The following is a 25,538-nucleotide window of genomic DNA, read 5'->3' as shown; positions in this document are numbered from 1 at the left end:
TTTTGAGGAAAAAAAAACATGTCATGTAGGTTGTCTAAAAATAAAATGTGGGCTTCCCTGGTGGCGCAGTGGTTAAGAATCTGCCTGCCAATGCAGGGGACACGGGTTCGAGCCCTGGTCTGGGAAGATCCCACATGCCGCAGAGCGACTAAGCCCGTGAGCCACAACCACTGAGCCTGCACATCTGGAGCCTGTGCTCCGCAACAAGAGAGGCCGCGACAGTGAGAGGCCCGCGCACCGCGATGAAGAGTGGCCCCCGCTTGCCGCAACTAGAGAAAGCCCTCGCACAGAAACGAAGACCCAACACAGACAAAAAATAAATATAAATAAATAAATAAATTTAAAAAATAAAATAAAATAAAATGCATTTAAACTCAAAAAAAAAAAAGAAAAGAAAGAGAAAGAGAGAGAGAGGGAGAATCGTGCCCATATGGCTAGCCCAGGAAAAGTTCAAAATTCAAAACTCGAAGCATGGCTTCCACTGAACGAGTATTGCTTTCATACCATCGTAAAGTCAGGGACTGTCTGTACAAATTCTGGTGAGCAGCAATACTCGGGAACCATTGATCTAGTAGCCTTATCCTTTAATCCCAACAGAAAAAGTATGGAAATATGTGGTTCACAAGAGTGGACATGAAGGGCAGGATTGTAAAGCCTAAATGTCAGACCTCCATTCTTTATGCATTCTCACTACAGTGGCCACAACAAAAGGGCCATCTAGAATATTTAAGTCCAAACAGAAACATTAGGAATGGTACCATACAAGTGACTGTCACTTACAGCACCTATGTAAATCTACCGCTTTAGGCCTGATGGCCATAAAAGTGAAGCAGGAAATGGAGGCAATGGTCTCACTGATTTAAATTATAAAACAAACCAAAACAAATTATCTTTACCTGGATGTACAGAAAACGGCCACACACACACACATATTCACACACCTAAAAGTTTCCAAGGTGATTGTTTTTTCTCCCCTTATTCAACTAATCATCACAATACACTTTTTATTTTCATCCCTAAAATATTTTGAGTACTAATGCCTGACACCATGAAGATGAATAAAACTAAGTGCCTGTCTTCAAGGTGATAGACACAGCCATAAACATAAGAACAGCAGTTTAAGTTTTAAAAACTTAAGTTTGGCTGAATTTTACAGATTCTACAGGCAATCAATCATAAGCCAGAAATGCCCATATTATAAATATGTTCTGGCATAACTGTCATATCAAGCTGGTAACCATCATATAAAGAACTAGAAGGAACAGTAATTTGAGAGCCTCAGGATAAGAGATTTGAGTTTGACTCTGCTACTTGACAATTTGTAGCAAGTCTTTTCAGCCCTCAGGCAAGTCTTTAAGCCCTCTGAACCTATTTTTTTTGAACAATGCATGTCTTATAAAGTTGTTGTGAAAATAAAATCAAATAATACAAATGTTAAGGTACCATGGGTATTATGGACAATGCTTATAACACTACTAGTAATAAAACATGTATTTCAAGTAGTTTAGAGATAAATTGCTAATAACCAACTACTTTCTCATCTGACCCCCAATACATCTAGGAGGCTTTTGTTGTTACCAGTTACTACTATATGTATAGCTTTTGTATATTGATATGTTTATAAATTGGTGTACGATAAGCACATATATAAAAATAAATATGTACATTATATAGCCATGAATATATTTAAATGTATGTGTTTATATACGCATACACCTTTCAAAAGAGAAATACTGAAGAAACCAATCTAAGAGGCAAAATTTCATCTACTTTAGGGATAGACACTGGACAAAACCTCAGAGGACTATGTATTTTATTTTGTATTTCTGATTAAACAACGATGAGAATGACAGAAGATTTATAGGAATGCTCACCTTCATGCTACAGACAAACATGTAACTGCATGCTAAGTCTTATTATTCTATGGGGACGTGAGTAATGCTTTAATACAAAATTCCAGTTAAATGACTGTAGTAGACTAATCACTAATTCTAAAACATGATTCTGACAAAAGCATACCTATCTCATACGTCTCCCCAAAGTATATATTAGCTATAAGTAGCAGCAAACATAAGAATTGTAGTTACTAAAACTCTTCTCTTACTTTTTACTCATACCATATGTTAGTACATAAGGTTGGTTTATAAATAATAAAAATTAACAAGTCAACAAGAAACCTAAGTGTGTGTGTGTGTGTGTGTGTGTATTTATTAAAAAAAATTTTTTTGGCAACAACACACAGCTTGTGGGATCTTAGTGCCCCGACAAGCGATCTAACCTGGGCCATAGCAGTTAAAGAGCCAGTTTTAACCACTGGACTGCCAGTGAATTCCCAAATCTAAGTATATTTTAAAACAGAACCCTTCATGTTCTTTGAGGTGCCCAGGCAGGAAATTTTGAAATGCTCATGAGTTCTACTGGATACTAGTGCTAATTATTAATAATATATACTTACAATTATGCCCTTTCATCCAAGTACCTCAAAGAGCTTTTAAAGCATTAATTTGTTATTTCTTATCTCCAAGAAGCAGGCTGGTAGAAAGTTATTATAATCTCTATTTTATAGTCAAAGAAGCTAGGGCATAGAGAGGTTAAATGACTTTGCTTGGGTCATATGGTGAAAAGAACTTTGGGACTCAAGATCATTGCTCTCATTTCTAGTTCAGTATATTATCCATTACATGGTTGGTCAATACACCTAAATGTAATTCTATTCTAGGAAAATTGAGAATAAATGTATTTGAATAATCTAAGAACTAAAGGTGAGAGTACCTCATTTTTTGTGTTCAAAAAATCCTGCTATACAGGAATATAGAATAACAACTAATACTTAGTCTTTGGTTTGCCACTGTTACCTATTATCAGGGCTTTTGCTATATGTGGCTTTCTGAAGCTTCTGCTCAAAAATGATCCATTCTATTTCTGACTGCTTTAAGCTAGGTTAGCATAGCTGTGAACCAACAAGAATCAGCTGAGACAGGCTGACTAATGAACTTGAGGTTGTCTTTCATTGCGTTCCCATTGCTCACTCTTCTTAAAGCTATCCTCCTTCTAGTTCTCCATTCAACAGGTATTTGTGTAACCTACCATCCTCAATCCTCCGTCTGTGGCCAGTTTAACTAATCTGTCTCGTCAATAATTAAATTTTAAAAATTTTAATTAAGGTAACAATGATATTATTTTATGATGCTATACTAGTTATGCTTTTGTCATATTCAGTTTCTTGTAAGCCTAAACTTTATGGCCCTTAGAAGAAACATGGTCCTTAGAAGACCATTATGCATATATTACCACATGGGGATTTTTTAAAATGTAATATTTCAGCATTTTTCCCAAGAAAAATTAGGGAGAAAGGAGAAGTGGCTTTGAATCTGTGCTCAATAAAGTGAGACTGCAGTTGGCTCGGGTGTGGTAATACAAGCCTGTGGTGTTTGTAACTTCATACCCCATCCTACCCAGAGCTATAGACCCACACAGCAACTGCCATTAGACACCACCATCGGTACTTAAAACTTGCCAGGTCCAAAATGGCATTCATTTTCTGCCCTAACCCCATCCCAATCCTTCCTTATTTCATTTGGTAAAATACACCTTTATCCTCCCCCGAAAGCAGAACAAGACATCAGTATTGTCACTTCCATTCTTTTATCCAGCAGGCACTTGCTTCCCAAGAATCTATTATCATAACTAGTTGATTTGGCATCCTGAACATTTTAGGAATCCATCTTCTTCGGATGCACACTGCCACTCATATTATGGTTATCCTTTCCCTTGATTTCTGTAATGGCTCCTTGTCTACAAGCTCTCTGCTTACCCTGCTCCTCCCCTCAAGTAACCTGTCCTCCACCAACAGCTTAAATTGTCAGTCTGTCCAGGGTCATTCCTCTATTCATTGCCTCACCACAGAATGAAAGACAGTTCATGTTTGACTCCTGACTGCTTCTTCAGATTCATCTTTTTCAGCAGCCCAGGCTTGAACTTTTAAGTCCTGTAATTACTACTCAGACTTCTCAGTACTCTTTATTTGTTCCTTTGTTTCATGTCCTTTTTGTCAGGATCTGGATGTGCTGTAAAATCCCTTTTTGGTGCTGTAAAATCCGTTTATCTTGAAAATCTGACCCAGTTTTAGTAAACTCATCCATTCCTTTCTCTGTACACCTTGATATGCCATACTTCCAACCGTAATTATTTGCTTCCATTAGTCTGGGCATCCCTGGAATGGACTGTGTCAAGCAATGAGTGTTGCTACTCAGGTGCGAGGTGGGGAGGGAGGAGGATAAGGGAATAAATATCTAGAGTTAAGAGGGCAGCTGCTAACGCATGTTAGTCTAACGATCGATTTCGAACCTGTGGAAGGATTAAATAAAGCAAAAGATTTAGTGGAACTACTTCCAATTTAGGCTCCCAAATCACAGGATGGGGGCGCGGGATGATCTCAGTGCCACACCAGACATCAGACCCGCAGTGTCGTAGGGGGTTCGAGAATCCTCAGAAAAGGATCCCCGACTATCCGCCGATGCGAGTTCTCCCGGGATCAGCTGTTAGAAGGCCCAGGGCGGCCACCGAGATCCTCCAGCCAGGGCAGGCGACTGACCCGTCTCCAGGGATTCAGCCCGCGACGAGCCACGTCGCCGGTTCCACTCGGGAAAATCCCGACCACAGGACGGAGTGGCCTAGGACGCCCCGGGAGAAGAGGCCGCCCCCTGGAAGCAAGATGGCGGCCTCCGCTCTCCCCCTCCTTCCCCAAGAACCCCCTCCTGGTCCCCAGAAGAGAGACAAGGACGTCGTGGCGCCGGCGCCGAGATCCGGGAAACTCTGCGAGGCCCGCGGCCCCTCCCGGGCCCCGGGGAGGTGACTTCACCTCTCCGGGAGCAGAGAGCCGGGGGTGGGGTCGCCCGAGAGGCAGTGCAGCCCGCCCTCAGGGCGCGGAGGGTGGAGGCCAGCTGGCCCGCTCCCTCCGGCCATTGTTCTCCAGCCCCGGCCCCTACATCCTCCTCTCAGCCCGCGGACAGGAAGTTGCTTCCCAGCAGGCTCCGCCCCGCTCCCAGCGCCCCGGAAGTGATCTGCGACTGCTGCTGCAGAGCGGCCAGCAGGAGGGTGGATCTCCCGAGAGCGGGGCGCCCCGAGCCCTCCTCCGCCTCCTCCTGCCGCCCAGACTCCACCGCCTCCTGTCGGACTCCTCCTTCTGCCGCTCCCGACGCGGAGCCTCCTGGAAGACAAGGGCCGAGCACTCTCCAGCTGGAGCCAGCTCAGCCGCGGCTTCCGGAGCCCGCGGGGCGGTGGACCGGCTTGCGGTGCAGGTGAGCGATGCCCGCTCGGGTCGCCTGGGGAGGGGCTGGGGCCGCCGGGGCGGCGGCGGGGGTGTGTCTGGGCGGCGGCGGGCCGAGGCCCAGGCGCCGGGCCCGGACGCCGAAATTGCACCTCTCGCGTTTTGCCCGGGAACCAGCTGCGGGACGAGCCCGGGCTGGAATCCGGGGCGCCGGGTTCGCCGCTGTGCGGGCGAGTGCACTCCCGAGAGCGGACAGTTGCGGCGAGGTCTCCCGACCCCGGCACCCCCTCGAGTTGGCCTCGTCGGAAGGTCACCCCGCATCTCTGGCCCGCCGCGCCGAGGTCCCCGCCTGGGCGGTGCCCGCAACCTGGGGGGACCGGTCGCCGCAGTCCCCGCGCCTCACTCCGCCCCTCTCCCCTCCTTCCCTTTCTTTCACTCCTTGTCTGTGTGCGAGCAGTTGCTTTTTAAGCGTCTCCGGTAGGGTTTTGTGCCAGTTAAAGGAATAGCTTTTTCAGGTTGAAGTCATTAGATGGTCTGCACTGAACTGAATAGCCGGTCCTGGGCTCTTGCACAGGTTTAACCAGTAATCGGGAATCAAGCCTCTGAAACGAGAACGAGAATATGGATATTTTGAGTGAGGGAGGTGTTTCTTCCGTGGTTCGTTCCTGAAGGTTTTCCAGAAGTGGAAGATGTGATTTGTGTGCTTTAGGCTGGGGATATGTGTGTAAGTGGGCGGGGGTGACGGCGCAGAGAGGTGGCAGTGTTGTTTCAAGGTTTAGGGAGAATTAGGGAGTTGACTGGCTTTTTCTCGGAAACCTGAATGTCCAGACTTGCGAGAGCTCACCCAAGTGTCATTGAGGTTGTATGAGAACTCCAGGGCCACGCCCTGCCTGTCAAGCTGAAAAGCACCTAATTTACAAATTGTGTTTGGGGGCCGCGGGGAGGGGGGCGGGGGGGAGATCATTATAAAATATGTGTCATGAGTTAATTCTTGTCCTGGAAGTAAATTACAACTTTAATCATGCTCCAAAAAGTATATACTAAATGTCGTTAGTGAACTCAGTTTTCACCAAAGGTATTCCTTTTAGCTTATGTTTACTAAGGTATTTAAATATGTCTTATTCGCTTATGTTTCTGCCTCTATTAACGCAATATTATTATAAAATGACTCCTGTGACTCTTAAAACATTATATTTAGATTATGAATTTCTTCAGGGCAGGAGCCATGTCTTACTCATCTCTGTGTTTCCATGCGATGTGGCCAGAACATAGACGTTATTCACACAGCTCTTCAGTGAATGAATGAATGTGTAGGTGATCTCACAGTTGCCTTCCAGTAGTCATTTATTTGGGGGGGGCTAAGGTTTTTTTGTTTGTGTTTTTGTTTCAGTTTGGTTGCAGATTTTGCTTTGTCTTTCTGTTCTTTAGCATGGTCAAAGGACAAATCAAGAAGAATCCTTTGCCATCCTTCCAAAACTATCCTCCCCTGAAAGATTAAAATTATATTTGGGGTATTGTGATTGGGCATTATAACAACTTATATTCAAGTGTTAAATGTTTACTACTTTAGCTTTTTTGCCCAGGGTTATCAAGAGGAGATTTCCTGGTGATAGGAAGTTTATAACCATACCCTATCTTAATCAAATAGAGGAAATTGGGAGTTACCACTGTTGAGATAACGTGGTACATCGCAGAATTGCTTATAGTGGCTCATTTTTTTTCCACGGGTACATGAAGTCCTCTGACATCCTCTTATGACCTTGACGTGATTTACCAGGAGCCACTTTAACACTTTTTTCCAGCGATCCAGATGCTGTTCTCCAGTGTGTCTGCTGAGTGTGCAGTCATCTGTATCAATTATTTTGAAGTAATTCTTCATACAACACTTTCTTTGCAGTTAATTCTTCATACAACTCTTTTCAGGGAAAAGGGGCTTATTACAGGAAAGAAACTTGTCTACCATTTGTGTGGGGAGATAATTTTTGTCTATAGATGGTTGGGTTATTTTCACTGTAGTGAGGTTCAAATAAAAAAGTGCTGATATCTTCTTTCCTCTCCGAATGTCTGGTCCTACACTGGTTTTCCAAGTTCAGCTTCTACAGAACATAGATAAATGTACCAGTATCACTTCTTGTATATGTGTGTGTCAGTGTAATATGCATTTGTACATGGGTTGCGAAGACAATCACTTTTAAAATACTGGAATAAGAGGCTGTGAATATTAATGGGGGAAAAGATTATGATTTTGAGGAAGTAGGGAGACAGTTCGTGGTTTTCACTGTTCTATAAAATGTTTTAATTTTAGACACTAGGGAGAGTGAAGCCTGTAATTTCTTATCTCAGTGACGTAACCACTATACAGAGGTCAGATTTCCCTCATTTCAACAACTCTCTTGGTAATAACAGTCCTCCTACATTGATTTCCTGCCAAGCACTGTGATAAGAGCTTATAATTTTTAATCTCCACACTACTTCTGCAAGATAGGTAGTTTTTCCATACTTTACTAAGGCTAAGGGAAGTTATTTGCTGGAAGCTGGGCCGCTAGTACGTAATAGAGTCTGGATTTTAAAGTAACAATTTCTGAGAGCATTGGCTATTGCAATTAATCCTAAAAGACTGAGAAAAGAATTCGATTCTGATTGAGCTGAGCTTTAAGAAAGCAAAGATACTGATCTCCTCAGTAGTCTTGTCCATCACATGGGGCCTGGGGTAACCAGTGACCCTGGCCAGGTGGCCTCAGATAGCAGCCAGTCTTCTGTTTATGACCTTCCACACGTTATCACCTCCTGCGTGTGCCACGATGAAAAAATGGATGGGCGTTGTTCATATAAGTGTCCCGGGAGAGTAGAGTATAAGGAACTCAACTGTGGTGTTTGATTATTACTTTTTACCTTTCAAGTACCTGAATAGTCCCTATTTGAGAGGACTGTTGGAGACCTGTTTGTAGTGACCTTTCCTGCAATCTTGTTGTTTTTTTAGTTCTTTCTTGGACTGAAGGACATGGGGGAGAGGTTGTGGGAGAGTGGAAAGAATGGTAAAAAAGCAGAGGTGTACTGGGTCTGTTTTTACCATTTCAGACCATATATTATTTTCTCTTTGGGTTTAGTATGGAGGCTTAAAGGTGGCAGAATTCTTGTAAGGGTCTAACTGCTCTTCGGTGCCAGAAGAATTCTCTTCACTCTTCCCAAGGCTGTGCACTTTTTTAAAAAAAATGCCCTTTTCAGTGGGCTTAATTCTAAGGATGTGTTCATCTCTTGGTTTAAAAAAGAAGTGTAGAGCTCAAGTAAAAATTAGCTTATTCTCCAGCCCCCATTAGTAACAGTTATTCTTTGTGTTTTTCCGTTTGTTTGTTTTTTAGCTCTAAAACACCTTTCTTACTACCCTATTGCACTCATAAGGATTTGGTTACAATATAGAAAAAATTCAGTTAAAGCTCTGTGAGTTCTTAAAAGATGTTTGAGTAAATTTTAGAAGAGAATTTGCATCTTTGATCCAATTATACCTGAAGGTGAAAACTTATTCCTAGACATCAAGAGGTCATTCTGTACAAGCCAAGAAGCAAGCTTCCATAAAGCATGTTAGTATTCTTAGAGGCCCTCACAGCTAGAGTCCTGTATTAGGTTCAGTAGACAGACATAATGCTTGACACACATAATCACTTTGAAGTCTGGGATCTAATTTCATTGCAGAATTCACTTATTGAAACTAAATATCAGGGTTTGTCAATGTCATCTTGGAGAATAAAACACAGCAAGATTATGAAACAACTTCCACTCCCAGACACATTGTGAAGGTGGGGCAAAGATCCCCAGTTTCCACAAAGATCATGACTGCAGTCTTCGAAGCCACGGGATCTGTTGCTTTCTTTTGCGGTTGAGAAGCTAGCATAGTAATCCATTGAAAATGAGGTTGCCCCACTACTGAGTGACTGCAGACGCTTTAGTTCAGCTGCCCTGTCTAGATCTATTCTGGATTATTGTAGCAGTCTTTTAGCCTCTGGTTGGGTCCCCCCCACCCAATCTTTTTTCCACACTTGGTTAGAGTATTCACAATACTCCCCTGCTTAAAACCCTTTCACAGCTCCTTCTTGCTAATTAATACAATCCAAATTCCTTTTATTCTTAATTTCATACATAAAACTTTTAAAGTCTGCTCCTTACCTAACTAATTCTGTAGCCTCATTTCTTTTTTTCCAGGGTCTTCAGTTCCAGCAATCCAGGCTTCTGGAATGCTAGCGTTTTTTCAGTCCCTCATTTCCTCTGCCTGTGATTTTTAACCACTCCTCCTTCCCCCAGTCTAATATACCCCTACTTGCCCTTCAGAACTTAGTTTAGCTTATACCTCTCCAAAAATTGTATCTTGATTTGATTTTTTCTCTCAACTCCATCCTTCCAAAAAAACAAAGCAAAACAACAACAACAAAAAACAACTTTCAAGACTGGGCTAGGGCTTCCCTGGTGGCGCAGTGGTTAAGAATCCGCCTGCCAGTGCAGGGGACACGGGTTCGAGCCCTGGTCCAGGAAGATCCCACATGCCGGGAACAGCTAAGCCTGTGTGCCACAACTACTGAGCTTGTGGTCTAGAGCCCCCGAGCCACAACTGCTGAGCCCGCGTGCCACAACTACTGAGCCCACACGCCTAGAGCCTGTGCTCCGCAACAAGAGAGGCCACTACAATGAGAAGCCCGTGCACCCCAATGAAGAGTAGTCCCCGCTCGCCGCAGCTAGAGAAAGCCCGCATGCAGCAACGAAGACCTAACACAGCCAAAAATAAATAGATTAAATAAATTAAAAAAAAAAGACTGAGCTAGTTGCTCCCCTTGCGAGCTGCCATAAAATCTACCATAGCACTTACTACTATGGACAGTGCCTTCATTAGCCTATTGTAAATTATGTTGACCACAGTCTATAGTAACCGCATATCTCCAGGTACACGTGCCCTCTTAAAAGTCTTCACAGGACTTTATCAGAAGTTCCCAAACTTTCTCAGTGCATGACATCCTTATTATATCAGTAATTTTTTCACAGCATCCCTAGGTCAGGAGAAACACCTAAAGGTTTAATTTATTAGTTGAGGTCCAAACAACTTAATAAGTATTTATGTACTGACAATTTAGTAACTAATTGAAAAAAGTAATACACAAATTGAGTAACTTTAACTACATAGTACTCCACGGTTTATTCAACCAATTCTCCTGTATTTGGACACTTAAGTAATACCCAATATTTTTCAATTACAAGTGGTGTTGTAATGCAAATCTTTGTTTCTTTGTATTGTTGCAAGTATGTCTTCAGGATAAATGTATATATAAGATTTGTTAGATTTGCCAAATTTTTCTTCCTGTGGGGTTGTACTGTTTTGAATCCCCACCAGTGGTATATGAGTGCTACAGCTTCAGCAGCAGAGCATGTTGTCAAGCTGCTGAATTTCTGCTAATCTAATAGGTGAGAAATTGTATCTCAGCCTAGTTTTAATTTGTATTTCTCTTATCACAAGTGAATTGAACATTTTTTTCATATGTTTCAGGGCCATGTTTTACATTTTTTAAAGTGTTCATGTTATTTGCTCACTTTCTAAATAAATTTTGGTCTTTTCGCCTCAGAGTTTAAAAGTTCTTTCTATTTAAGAATATTAGTCATTTAACTTTGATATATATTGCAAATACTTTGCCCAGTTATCTTTTGGCATTGCTTGTGGTGTGTGTTTTTTTGACTTGCAAAAGTTTGTTTCTGTGTAGTCAAGTATATTAATCTTAAATTTATTGCATCTGGATTTTTAGTCATAGAGAGCCTTTCACTTCCCACAGGTTATAGAGGAATTCAGCCATGCTTTCTTCTAGTACTAATACAGTTTCATGTATAATATAGAGCACATTCAGTCCTCTGATCCATTTGGAGTACATTTCTGTATATGGTGTGAATGGGTCTAATTTTATCTTTTCCACATGGCTGTCCAGTTGTCCCGATACCACTTAATTAAAAAAAAAATCTTGGCCCCCTTTATCATATACTAGATTTCTATATATAGTTGGGTATGTTTTATACTTTTGGATGGTCTGACTATTCATGTACCAGTACTACACTGTTTTAATCATAGAGGCTTTGTATATGATTTAATATCTGGTAGGGCTAGTTCCCCATTATTGCTCCTCTTCTTCAGTGTTTTCCGTACTAGTCTTGCGTGTTTCATTTTTCCGTATGAACTCTAGCATCAGTTTGTCCAAGTCCATTAGAAAGCTCACTACTACTTTTATTGAGGTCGCATTAGACTTACTATATAACTTAGAACTGATCTCTTGATGGTGTTGGAACATCTTAATCTAGAACAAGCGATGTCTTTTCATTTTCTTAAATCTACTTTTGTGTCTCTGTGGAATGGTTTATATTTACTTCATACAAGTTTAGAACATTGTTTATGCCTATGTATTTTGTATTTTATCTTTTGTTGTTACTATTATAAATAGAATTTTCTTATTAGTTATATTTACCAACTGATTATTATTCATGTATATGAATATTGCTAATTTCTGCATTTTTTTTGTTACCTTTTTTTAAAAAATTTTTATTTATTTATTTATTTTTGGCTGCGTTGAGTCTTCTTTGCTGCGCACGGGCTTTCTCTAGTGGTGGTGTTGAGCAGGGGCTACTCTTCATTGTGGTGCACGGGTTTCTCACTGAGGTGGCTTCTCTTGTTGCAGAGCTCTAGAGCTTCTCATTGAGGTGGCTTCTCTCGTTGCAGAGCTCTAGGCACATGGGCTTCAGTAGTTGTGGTGCGTGAGCTCAGTAGTTGTGGCTCGCGGGCTCTAGAGTGCAGGCTCAGTAGTTGTGGTGCATGGGTTTAGTTGCTCTGCGGCATGTGAGATCTTCCCGTACCAGGGCTCGAACCCTTGTCCCTGCATTGGCAGGCGGACTCTTAACCACTGCGCCACCAGGGATGTCCCCCTTGCTGAATTATTGTTATTGTTTAAGTACTTTTATTATTTCAGTACTTTTATCTTTGCTTCTCTGTGGCCCAGATATACAGTTATGTCACCTGTAAATAGAGATTTTATCCTCTTCTTTTCCAGTGTTTTTGTATCGAAGTGTTTGTCTTATCTAATTGCATGGATTACTATCTCCAGAACAATGTTAAATAGTGATATAACAGTATCTTTAATAGAGATGCTGATTGTTTTATTGTATTATCTTCTCTGTGGATATACATTGCACTAGATATTAATTTAACTGGGGAAATACCTTTCAAAGACTGCAGTCCTTCACTATTTCTGTAAGAGATAGATATGGTAAGAGGCAGGAAGGTTGAATTTCCTAGTGGGCAGCAGCAAAGTATTGATATAATGATAATCAAGATAAGGTATTGATCCGTAGTTTCCCAGTTCATACAACCATTCCTGAATTTTGTTCCTGCCTCTCCTGAATTTCATTGTAATCTTTACTCAGCCAGTCGTGGGTGCCACGGGGTGACCTCCATTTCTCCTCCAGGCTAAAGCAGCCATAGGTCTATTAAAATCTATTTCCTTCTAGGCTTTCATAGTCTTTAAGTGGTTTCTGTGCTTTGCAGATGAATTAGGCTCACCTTGTATTGATGCGATTATGGCTTGAGTCCTTGTGTCTGTAGGTCACATAGCAAGTCAGGCTTGTAATTAGATGAGTTTATCGATGGGGTGGCCCGTGGTACACAGATATGGGGTAGTTCTAGACAAGTTTGTAGGGCCTGGGTCCATCTGGCCTTGAGGCAGTTCTTTCTCCAGAATTCATTTATAAAGACCTAGTCCTCTGGCTGGTGGTGTGTGTTGGTGTGGAATCAGGTGTGGCCCAGCATCCTGCACACGTTCCCTCCACACGGCAATTACAGACACACGCCAGTGCTCAGTCTCCCGTGTTCTGCAGAGTATTTTCATTTCACTGCCATCTAATTCACCCAGAAAGTTCAAGTAGCATATTTTCTGTAGATTCTTATAATCTCAAGGTTATCTAGGTCCATTTTGTGAACTCCCAGTCCACATCCCGTTTGCTGTCTCAGTCATCCTAAATATCTCCTTTCCCAGGAGTGCTGGGTGGTATGATATGTATTGATTTCTTGTCCCGTAAGCCAAGGAGCTCCTCCCTGGCAGTCCCTGCAGCTCCCAGTCTATAGCCTATAGTCCACCTTCGTTGTCCCGTAAATGCTGGCAGGTCTCTAGGTTGAGGAGCTCTCACTCACCAGGTAGTACTCTTGGTCTGTGGCCAGTTGTTCATCTCCACTTTTCCTGGGACCCATGTTGCCTTTTTCTATCTGGGTCTTGGCCCGCAGTTCAGTCTTCGGCGGGTGGTGGTTGGGGACTCTGCTGCCTTGAAGATCCTCAGGTCTCACCCTCTGCTACATGCTGCCACCCTGATGTCTGGGCTTGCAGGAGGCTGATCTTTTCTGTTGCCTCTTTTTTGCCTTACTTCTCCTACCCCCACCTTTTCAGTCTGAGGACATTTTGTCTTCCTTCATCTTTATCCCTAAGACATTTTGTCTGTGACAGAAAATCCCTGTCCCCCGAGGTCTTAAGTTTCTGGACACCAACCATAGTCTCTTAGTGCTCGGATTATCGGTAACTTTCCCACTACGCTATTAGTCTCTAAGATCTCCCTATTTCATATGGCTGTACACTACACCTAAGGTAATTCTCTATGTCTGTTACTTCATTGATTCTTATTTGCTGATTGTGGCTTTCAGTAGCTTTCTTGATCCCTCAGAATAGAATAAAACTTGATCATTTGCTCTGCCTATCTCTTCTTGTCCTTGCTTTGGCCCAGATCATTAACCCATTCTCGTTTTTGTGTTTTGTTAAAGTTTATGTTTTTTTGGTTACAACTATTTGAACTTTTTGTAGATTCATTAGTCATTTATATTTTTTATTCTGTGAGTTGTCTTTCTGTGTCCTTTGCTTATTTGGGGGGGGTTGGTGAGGAGGCTGGATTTTTTTTTAAATGACGGATTTGTTGAGATATAATTCACATACCATAAAATTTACTTTTAAAATGTATTAATTCAGTGGTTCTTAGTACAGTCGCAGAGTTGTGCAACCATCACCTCTATCTAGTTTGAGAACGTTTTCATTACCCCCAAAAGAAACCCCATGCTCACTAACCATCACTCCTGATTCCCTCCACCCTCCAGCCCCAGACAGCTACAAATCTACTTCCCATCTGTGGAGATTTGCCTATTCTGGTCATTCCTGGATACCATAAACCGATCATACAATATGTGGTCTTTTGTTTCCGGCTTCTTTCATTTAACATAATGCTTCAAGGTTCATCCATGTTCTAGCATGTATCAGTTCTTCATTCCTTCTCATGGCTAAATAATGTTCCATTCAATGGATATATCACATTTTGTTTATCCTTTCGTCAGTTGATGGACATTTGGATGTTTCTACTTTTTGGCTTATATTGGATAATGCTGCCATAAGCGTTGATGTACATGTTTTTGCATGGACATGTGTTTTCATGCCTCTTGGGTATGTATCTAGGAGTGAAATTACTAGGTCACATGATAACTCCATGTTTAACATTTTGAGTAACTGCCAAACTGCTTTCTGAGGTACTTGTGCCATTTTATATCCCCACGATCATCTTACAGTTTCTCCACATCCTCACCAGTGTATGTTATTGTCCCTCTTTTTGATTATAGCTATCATAGTGGGTACAATTTCTGTCTTCTGCTATCTGCTAGAGTACTTTGTCTAAGCTGTCCTATGTACATCTTAGCATATCTTTTTTTCTTCTTAGATATTTTATTTCAAGGTCCAATTCCAAGAATGTTTTCTTTATTGTAAAAACTATAAATGTGACTTTTTGTTTGAACTTCCAGGTGAACATTCCTTTTGATTCATAACAAGATTCCTGTTTTACATTAGTGTCTGATGACTGTAAGCTGTTAAAACTATAAATTGTTAAAAGTACACTTGTTGGGCTTCCCTGGTGGCGCAGTGGTTAAGAATCCACTTGCCAATGAAGGGGACATGGGTTCGAGCCCTGGTCTGGGAAGATCCCACATACAGTGGAGCAACTTAAGCCCGTGTGCCACAACTACTGAGCCTGCGCTCTAGAACCTGCGAGCCACAACTACTGAAGCCCGCGCGCCTAGAGCCCATGCTCTGCAACAAGAGAAGCCACCGCAATGAGAAGCCTGTGCACTGCAATGAAGAGTAGCCCCGTTCGACGCAACTAGAGAAGGCCCGCGTGCAGCAGTGAAGACCCAACGCAGCCAAAAATAAAATAAATAAATTTATTTTTTAAAAAAAAGTACACTGTTAAAGGGATTTCCCTGGTAGTCCAGTGGTTGACTCCACACTCCCACTGCAGGGGGCACGGGTTCAATCCCTGGTTGGGGAACTAGGATCACGGCCAAAAACAACAACAACAACAAAAGTACACTGTTAGAGTTAGCTGGGGGAAAGGGATAGTTGGGCAGTTTGGGATTGACATGTACACACTGCTATATTTAAGATGGGATAACCAACGAAAACCTACTGTATAGCACAGGGAACTCTGCTCAATATTATGTGACAACCTAAATGGGAAAAGAATTTGAAAAAGAGTAGATACATGTGTATGTAAAAACAAAAACAAAAAACCCCACCACCAACAGCAAAAGTACACTGTTAACAAATTATGGCATAGTAAGTAGTAAGACAAAATGCCCAAGTTAGAGTAGTGAAAGGGAATTATTCATAATGAACACTGACAATGCTTTGAAGAATTGTTAGTGCAGTGTTGACTACAAGATTGAGGAAATCCAATTATAGACAAGAGTAACCAAATATGATGCTAGGTTTAATCTGTTTTATTCCTATTCTTATTAGGAAGGTACAAAGTATAAATGAATAAATTTTTTTAAATCAAAATTTAGCATTTTTGTGTATATGATTTCATTTGATCTTTATATCAGCCAAGAGATATAGGTGGGAATGGGTGCTCTTTCAGGTGGGAAAATTTATTGACCTTCATTCAAAAATGCTTTCTCGGGCACTGCTATGTAACTAAAGATTTCTGCACCAACTAATAACTATGTTGCTTTGTCTTAAATGACTACTTCAAAGTATTAGTTGGCAGTAGAATTTCTAGAAAGCTCTAATTTGCTGAGTCTGTGCATAATTATTTCATACTTTGAGTTCTCGTTTCTTCCCTCCATTATTTGCTGTATATTAACAGTCATAGACCAAAGACATGACAGTCTTTAAACCTCAACTGTGTGCCTCTTTCTGAAATGTCCAGAGAACTACACTGGTGAGTCCTTTTACATTTGGTTACACTTTAAAATGAGAGTGCTCCATGTAAAGATGTTCAACGTCACCAATTTTTAGGGAAATGCAAATCAAAACAGCAATTAGGTATCACCTCACACACCCGTTAGAATGGCTGTTATCAAAAAGGCAAAGAAACAACAAATGTTGTCGAGGTGTGGAGAAAGGGGCCCTCCTGCACTGTGGGTGGGAATGTAAGTTGGTGCAGCTGCTGTGGAGAAACGGTATGGAGGCTCCTTAAAAAGTCTAGAATAGAACTACCCTATGATCTAGCCGTTGCACTTCAGGGTATTTATCCAAAGAAAGTGAAAACACTGATTCGAAAACACATATGTACCCCTGTGTTCATCACAGCCTTATTTATGAGAGTCAAGATTTGGAAGCAGCCTTAGTACCCATCAGCGGATGAATGGGTAAAGAAGATGTGGTGTACATACATATATATATATATATATATATATATATATATATATATATATATATATACACACACAAACACACACACACACACAACAGAATACTACTCAGCCATAAAAAAGATGAAATCTTGCCATTTGTGACAACATGGACCTTGAGGGTATTAATGCTAAGTGAAATTAAGTTAGAGAAAGATAAATACCTTTTGATTTTACTCATATGTGGAATATAAAAAGAAAACATGAAGAAACCAAACAAAAACAAATACATAGATACAGAGAACAGAGTAGCAGTTATCAGAGGGGAAGGGGCAGAGGGGAGGGCAAAATGGATAAAGGGGATCAACTGTATGGTGACAGATGAAAAGTAAATTTTTGGTGAGCACATTGTAGGTACAGAAGTAGAAATATAAAGTTGTACACATGAAACTTATGTTGTAAACCAGTATTTACCTCAATTAAAAAATTTTTGAGAAAAGGAGTGCTCTTTTACCCCCAACTTTGTGTTTTGAAACATTTTTTTAAAATTGAAGTATAGTTGATTTACAATGTTGTTTTAATTTCTGCTGTACAGCAAAGTGACTCAGTTATACATATATATATTCTTTTATATATATTTTTTTCCATTATGGTTTATCCCAGGACATTGACTATAGTTTCCTGTGCTATACAGTAGGTCCTTGTTGCCTTGAAATGTTTCAGACCTACAAAAAAGTTAAAAAAGAGTATTATATTGAATGCCGGTAGTTACTAATCACCCTAAATTCACCAATTACCAATTATTGTTTTGCCACGTTTGCTTTATCTTTCTTTTTTTTTTATTGTTTATTTCCTTATTTTTGGCTGCATCAGGTCTTCGTTGCAGTGTGCGGGCTCTCTAGTTGCAGCGCGCGGGGCTCCCCGCAGCATATGGGATCTTAGTTCCCAGACCAGGGATGAAACCTGCCTCCCCTGCATTGGAAGGTGGATTCTTAACCACTGGACCACCAGGGAGGTCCCTGCTTTAACTTTCTAAGTATAGATGCTTTTATTTCTCTGAGTTATTTGAAAGAAGTTTGGAGACATGAAACTTCACCTCTGTGTACTTGAGCTTACATCTTCTGAGAATGAAGACATTCTCCTGTATAGCCATAATACTATTGTAACACCTAAGAAAATCAGCAGTAGTTTCATAATATCATTTAATATCTAGTCCAAATTCAGATTTCGTTAGTTGTCGCCTATTGTCTTTAATAGCTGTTTTTTCCCCCAATCCAGGATCCAGTCAAGGTTCATAATTTCTGCTTGCTTATTATGTCTTCTCTAGTCTCTTTTATTTCACTTTTTCTAATTAACTTTTTTGAGGCATAATTTACATATCATAAAATTCACCCATTTTAGGTTTACAGTGATTTTTAGTAACTTTACTGACATGTAAATCATTACCATAATCCAGTTTTAAAACATTTTCATCACTTCAGTATAAAATCTCTTATTCCCCTTTTTAGTTAATTCCCATTCCCATCCCCAGGCAGCCGTTAGTTTATATTCTGTCTCTATAGATTTCCCTTTTCTGGACATTATGTATAAATAGAAATATACAAGATGTATTGCTTTTGAGTTTCTTTTACTTAGCATAATATTTTTTGGTTATCATGTAGTGGCATGTGTCAGTAGTTCTTTCCTTTTTATGGACGGACAGGAGCTCAGTAGTCCATTCTATGGATAGACCACATTTTGCTTCTCCTTTTACAATTGGTGGACATTTGGATTGCTTCCCCTTTTTGGTTATTATGAATAATCCTGTTGTGAACATTCATGTGCAAGTCTTTGCATGGACGTATGTTTTCATTTCTCATGAGTATCATGGAGTGAAATCTCCAGGTTGTATGGCAGATTTATGTGTAATCTTTTAAGAAACTGCTAAACTGTTTTCCAAAGTGGCTATACATTATTTTGCATTCCCAACGGCAATGTTTGGAGATTCTCATTTCTCTGCATCTTTACCAGCAGTTGTTAGAGTCTTTTTAAAAAAAATGTATATCCATTCTGGTGGATATAAGTAAGTATCTCGTGGTTTTAATTTGTATTTCTCTAATGAATAATAGTGTTGAGCACCTTTTCATGTGCTTATTAGTAAGTCTTTGACTTGTTTTCTTTGGTGAAATGTCTACTGAAATCTTTTGCCCATCTTTTAAAAATTGGGTTATTTTTCTTCTCATTGAGTCATAAGAGTTCTTTGTGTGTTCTGGATACAAGTCAATGAGATGTGTGATTTGCAGAGATTTTCTCTCAGAGTGCTATTTTTTTGTAGCGATGTTAACCATGAGCTTTGCTTAATTTCTCTAGTTTGCCATGGGGCTTTTTTGGAGGGTTGGAATAAAAGCTAAATCTTCTGTTCATAATTCTTTCACATGTCTAGTACTGAAGTACTGGATTAATTAAAGACTAATTAATTAAAGACCGTGTAGTCACCTTCATCTTCATTCTGCAGTTAAGCAGTGAGAAACTCTTCCTTTCTGAAGCACAAGAAGCAGATAGAGAACCTATAGATATTAGGGTTCTTTCAATTGTAAGACTCAGAAATCCAGTTGAGGCTACCGTAAGTGAAACAGAAATGTGCTGGCTTTCTCTCCTTCCCCAGCTCTGCTTCTTTTTTTAAACTGGCAGACTGTGTGGTGGCCACTTCCATCTCCAGATTCATCAAAGAGCCAATCTTCCTCACTAGTTTAAGGAATAGAATACTCTGGCCAGCCTGGGTCTCTTGTCCTGCTTTATAGTCGGGCCCTGACTTATAGTCCTGTTGTAACGCAGGAGGAGAGGGTGGTTCCCACTAGAAGAAGAAGTTTGGCCGACAAATCATACGTATGCCTCTTTAGGGGCACTGGGTCATTTTTTGCCCACTTTTATGAAATTAAACCAAAAGTAATAGGAGATTAATATCTGGAGCTTTGGGGGGGAAATCACATTTGTTTTATGATTAATTTAAACTCTAAATTAGCATTTACTAGTAGCACTTTTCTTACCTAAACAAACTCAGGTGATATTTGGTTTAAGCTAAAACGTTCCACGTACCTCTTCCTACCTCCCATGCAAGTGAGGGGAGGACCTACATTAACAATGATAACAACTTGGTAATTTGGCTGATTTTTCTGTACTCCTCTTGAGCTTTCTTTTATGTAGTTTTCTTTAGCTCTGTGAGTGGGGGTTATAGCCAACTGTCTTGGAGTTCCTACATTTCTGCGGATTGCTGAAACCCATTTTTATAATTAGTTTCCTTCCTCTCTTCTTTCATTTACTTGGATTCTCAAGCTCTGTCAGTGTCCATATGTTATATGATTCATCTTTGAAGTGATTTTTTAAAAAGTAAGGCTAGTTCCCAGTTCCTTTTCATGACATCGAGTGTATGGTGATGGTGACGATGCTATTGATGTAGTTGGATTTTCCTGCTCAAAAAAGAAAATACTTTTAATCACCTGGAGTGTTTCTAATCTAAACTGTTTGTAGACAGATATAACTGATATGTAAGTACTATTGTATAATTAAGTTGAACAAAGAACTTTGGATACTGCGTGGCTCTTGGGTTGGTTCCATACTCTTCCAGTATTCTTCAGGATTTATTTTTTAGTGTGAAAATTAAATGCAGAAACAAGAACTTCTGGTTTGGGACTATCTGTATAAAATGTATCGTCTCTTACAGAGTTAGAACGGGCCTTCAAAGGGCAGCTAATATATTCTTCCACCTTTCACAAAAATTCCCTCAAAACTACCTGGCCACTAGCCGTTGCTTAAAAACTTGTAGTGCTAGTGTGGAAATCTGTGTTATTTTTGGACGTTTTAAATTAAAATTCCATCCTTGTTTTGAACTGAAGTCTATTATCCTGTGACTTCTCTTTATTCCTGTTTTCTCCGGAGAAGCACTTATGCAAGCACAAATATGCCTTTGAGCCCTTGTTAAACAGTGCATCTGTTGACAGAATTAAGAATAGTCATTTTTACATATACCTTTCTTCAAATAATTGAAGATGGCAGTCAGACAACTCCCTTGCCAGCTTCTCCAGTGTCCGCCTGTTCAGACACATCCTTCATGTCTTTAGTTAGTTCCCTAACCATCTTGGTCACAAGCTTCTAAAAATAATACAGTAACATTCACTTATTTGGAGGTCAGATTTTACAGCTTGAAATATGAAATGCACTTAAAGAGGGAGGAGGAAACAACTAGAATCTGTAGATTTCCTTCCATGACCAGGCCCTGACCCAAGCAATTTGATTCATTATTTCCATTTAATCATCCAGACACAACCCTGTGAGGTAGAAGATGAGGCAACTTAAGGCTACCCATTAAGAATAAGGAAGTAGGGCTTCCCTGGTGGCGCAGTGGTTGAGGGTCTGCCTGCCGGTGCAGGGGACACGGGTTCGAGCCCTGGTCTGGGAGGATCCCACATGCCGCGGAGCAACTGGGCCCGTGAGCCACAGTTACTGAGCCTGCGCGTCTGGAGCCTGTGCTCTGCAACAAGAGAGGCCGCGATAGTGAGAGGCCTGCGCACTGCGATGAAGAGTGGCCCCCGCTCACCGCAACTAGAGAAAGCCCTCGCACAGAAACGAAGACCCAACACACCAGGGATAGATAAATAAATTAATTAAAAAAAAAAAAAAATAAGGAAGTAAAGTTGAAAAACAAACAAATCGAAAACAACAACAACAGCAGCAGCAGCATACCTTTGAACATCCAAAGTAGAAATGTAAGGTCTCAGCACTAAAGGCTGTTATCCATCCAGCGCTCAAGAGAGTAGTAAATCTTTCAGAACCTACTTAACTCTTACTTTATATCTAATTACAATAAGCCTGGTAGTTTGCTTCCAAACAATTTTTGGGGTTGAAGGGGTGCTCTGAAGGCACACAGGCAGTAGTGATCAGTGAGGGACAACTATGAAAGGAAGGGAAGAGGCAGAAAGACTATAAAATGATGATAGGAGAGTTCAGAGTTCTACCTTCTAGGGCTACTGAATCCAGGGAAAACTGCCCTGAATTCATAATTCAGACTCTGAGCACAGGATAATAGTTGATCATTATGATACTGCGTTATCAAGAAAAAACAATTTTTTGTGAGACATAAAATTCTGAACTCAAAATCTTCGTCAACGAATAAACTCATTTTGTTGATAAAATTAAAAAAAAATAACTTTGTCGAATACAACTCAAAAATTAAAATACCATCCTATTCTAATACTGCTTCTCGTGGCTGAGTTGCTTATTTCTCATTGATTATTGTCTTGTTGAGAAATTCCCGTGGTTATTATTTTTTTTGATGTGTGTATATTGAGTGGTAAGTATAATAAGGTACTTGGTAAATAGTAGGTATCACTCACTGATGATTTTGGGAGGTAATCTATGCAGTTAGAACTTATCATCTCTTATAACTTTAGCTGAATTACCAGGGTTTTCCTATCTTGGATGTGTTAAGTTTTATCACAACTTGACTAGCACATTCTGGTCCACTTCCCCTGCTACCAGTTGTTAAGTATTTTAAGAATGTTGTTATTAGGCTAAGTGAAACATAGTTTAAATTTTCATATAAAAATGTATGTGAATACTTTTAAGATTATCTAGTTAACAGTTGCTTGCTTTCTCTTAAATTAGGAAGTAAAAGAAGAAGATTGTATTACTCCAGAAGTAGTTTAGGTTTCAGCCTTCATCTGATTTTCCTCCAAATCCCAGCTGTTCACTTGGTTGCTCTTTGGCTATAAGTAGTGACATAACTACTGTCTGTTATTCTCATGAGTTTAAACTGTATCTAATTTTATTACATCTTCAAAGCTTTGATACAAATATTGACAATTTGTTCTTCAATCAAAAAAGATGAGTTAAAATGCACAGTCCAGAATATTTATGGGGTCTTTTTTTTTGGTTGTTTAAAACCTAGTAGTAATCCTTGTCAGAGCATTACTACCACAGAGAACTGTAAGACAGTAAGCTTATCTTAGTGAAATTTTAGTAACTTCATATGAAGAAGTTTTTTTTTATAAATTTATTTTTATTTATTTATTTTTTGCTGCGTTGGGTCTTTGTTGCTGCATACGGGCTTTCTCTAGTTGCGGCGAGCGGGGGCTACTCTTCGTTGCGGTGCGTAGGCTTCTCATTGCAGTGGCTTCTCTTGTTGCCGAGCACGGGCTCTAGGCGTGTGGGCTTCAGTAGTTGTGGCTCGCGGGCTCTAGAGCGCAGGCTCAGTAGTTGTGGCGCTCGGGCTTAGCTGCTCCGCGGCATGTGGGACCTTCCCGGACCGGGGCTCGAACCCTTGTCCCCTGCAATGGAAGGCGGATTCTTAACCACTGCGCCACCAGGGAAGTCCCCCTGAAGAACAGTTTTGTCGTGCAATATAGAATGTATATCATCACCTGACAGATTTGTGCAAAATGTAGGAAACCCAATTTCTGCTTATAAATTACTTTTTGCTGTTTCTTTATTGATAAATCAAGAAGTATGATATTACCAGGCTTCCTTAAATCTTAAAAATGTGAAGTGCTCTTTGGTTTAAAATACTGATTATAATTGTAACATCATTTGGGTTCAGAACTCTTTTTTTAACTTAATGTCAGTATAAAATGTTATCAGTTACAATAAAATGCTTGGGCCAAGGATAAACAGCAGCAGATTTCCTTTTTGTAGCTTATTTTTGTTATATTAGTCAATAAACCTGTGTTTTAAATCTGTGTCACAGTGTGGGAGGTCGGGCAGTTGGGTTCAGAAAGAAGCATTCCCTTTTAAGGCAGTCATATGAAAGAAATTTTGAGATGAAAGTTGTTACTAGTATGTGTTTTCTTCATTCCGAAATTGGGACATGATGGCAATAATGGTCTCATAAATGAAGTGAGAAAGGGAAGAAAGATAGTAACTGAGAGGTTTTTTTCCTTTAGAAATTATCGTTTGTTTTGTTTGTTTTTTGTTTAATATTTGAAGCTGATAGACATCCATTTATTCTCAGTAGAGTTTATTTTGGGGGAGACAGTAGGTATCGTGATAGGAACATAGATTTTGTTTGATAAAATGTTTATTGAATGGGGACTTCCCTGGTGGCGCAGTGGTTAAGAATCCACCTGCCAATGCAGGGGACACGGGTTCGATCCCTGGTCCAGGAAGATCCCACATGCCGCAGAGCAGCTAAGCCCGTCCGCCACAACTACTGAGCCCGCGTGCCTAGAGCCCGTGCTCTGCAACAAGGGAAGCCACCACGATGAGAAGCCCACGCACCACAATGAAGAGTAGCCCCTGCTTGCCGCAACTAGGTGCAGCCAAAAATAAATAAATAAATAAATTTATTTTTTAAAAAAAGATTGCCACAATCAAGTTTTAAAAAATGTTTATTGAATGAATAACCAGGCACTGTGCTAGACACGTACGAGGACAGGCACTTAACTTAGGCTTAAGGAACAGGGAGCGCTTTCCAGAAGTGACCGCAAAGAGGATGAGTAAGAGTTTGGTAAAAGAGATCTGTCAGGTTGAGTTGGACATTGAGTGTTCAGACCAGGGAATAAAATTCATCCTGTGCCTTTAGAGTGAGTGAGGTGTATTCGTGAGGTGTGAGGAAAGGAAGCAAAAAGGGCCCGAGGGGAGAAGGTTGGGAGGGTTGTGGGCAGATCTTAAAGCCCCTCATCTCAGGCCCCTTGGGAGCCATTGAAAACATATAAGAAGCATCATGATCAGATTTGCCTTTTGACTGTTCTCTGCAGCAGTGCTTCTGAGATTATCTCTGATGAAGGACCATTTTTAAAATTTTCTATACATAGCAGACTGATACTTTTATAAATTACAATAAAAAATAAATTACTAGAAAAATGAAATTTAAAAAATAAAACAAGCCCATTTTAAAAACTAAATTGAACAAACATAAAATCACTGTCACGTTCCTCTATAAGTTTCTAACTGTATACTCTCAAATTTTTTCTTTCCTATTCATGAACTAGTTATGCTTTGAGCACCTCTCCTGCAGAGGAGTAATCTCGGTTTGATCATGTACCCCATCAGTACAGAATTCTAGAAACTCCTGTGTGTGTATTTACTTTTAAATCATATAATGTACTACTGTGCAGTTATATGATATGCACTGTACACTGTAAATAAATACAAAGATACAAAGAGATTGTATAAGCTATTTTAAATTAAAAATTTTTATTTTTACTAGTAAAAATGTACTTTGTACCAAAATACTGTTTAGTGAGAGCGGTGTAGTTGAATATGCTTCGTTGCAGCTTTTCTTGGTTCATTCAATAAAACAAATAATTAGTATATTAAATCATCATATATATAATATTTTAAATACATACAATTTCTGTTTGTCAATTATACTTCAATAAAGCTGGAAAAATTAAATAAAGAATAAATTATCTAGGCCCTCTTCCAGATGCTGCCAGACCATAATATATACAAAAATTCCTGCAGACATGGAGTCTTCTTTCTAGCGTAGGTTAACACTTTGTGATGTGGGGATTCAAAGGCCTGGTTTTAGGGTTGAGTTTGTTTTATATTTGTTTTAATGGCCGCCATAGTTGAAATAAATGCCTTATAAAGTCTATAGATCAAAATGGGAGAATTATGTTGTTG

The 25,538-nt window shown here is 40.1% G+C and overlaps 1 protein-coding gene across 4 annotated transcripts in view; it reads left to right on the top strand.

Annotated features, from left to right (window-relative positions):
- The first annotated feature begins 5,040 nt into the window (after positions 1–5,040).
- RALA (RAS like proto-oncogene A) overlaps positions 5,041–25,538 on the top strand; it is a 70,340-nt gene continuing 49,842 nt past the window's right edge. For 2 of the 4 annotated variants that reach the window (XM_082399921.1, XM_082399922.1), the window contains exon 1: positions 5,047–5,300. The gene's annotated coding sequence lies outside the window, so the exon portion shown is untranslated. Of the gene's footprint in view, positions 5,301–25,538 lie in introns of all 4 variants that reach the window. The other 2 variants (XM_082399924.1, XM_082399925.1) reach the window with 2 other exon arrangements.

This window comes from Balaenoptera borealis (assembly GCF_965194805.1).
Source record: "Balaenoptera borealis genome assembly, chromosome: 7".
Lineage (NCBI taxonomy): Eukaryota > Metazoa > Chordata > Mammalia > Artiodactyla > Balaenopteridae > Balaenoptera > Balaenoptera borealis.
Note: the sequence above shows the minus strand (reverse complement) of the source record. Positions and strands in the feature narration are given on the sequence as shown.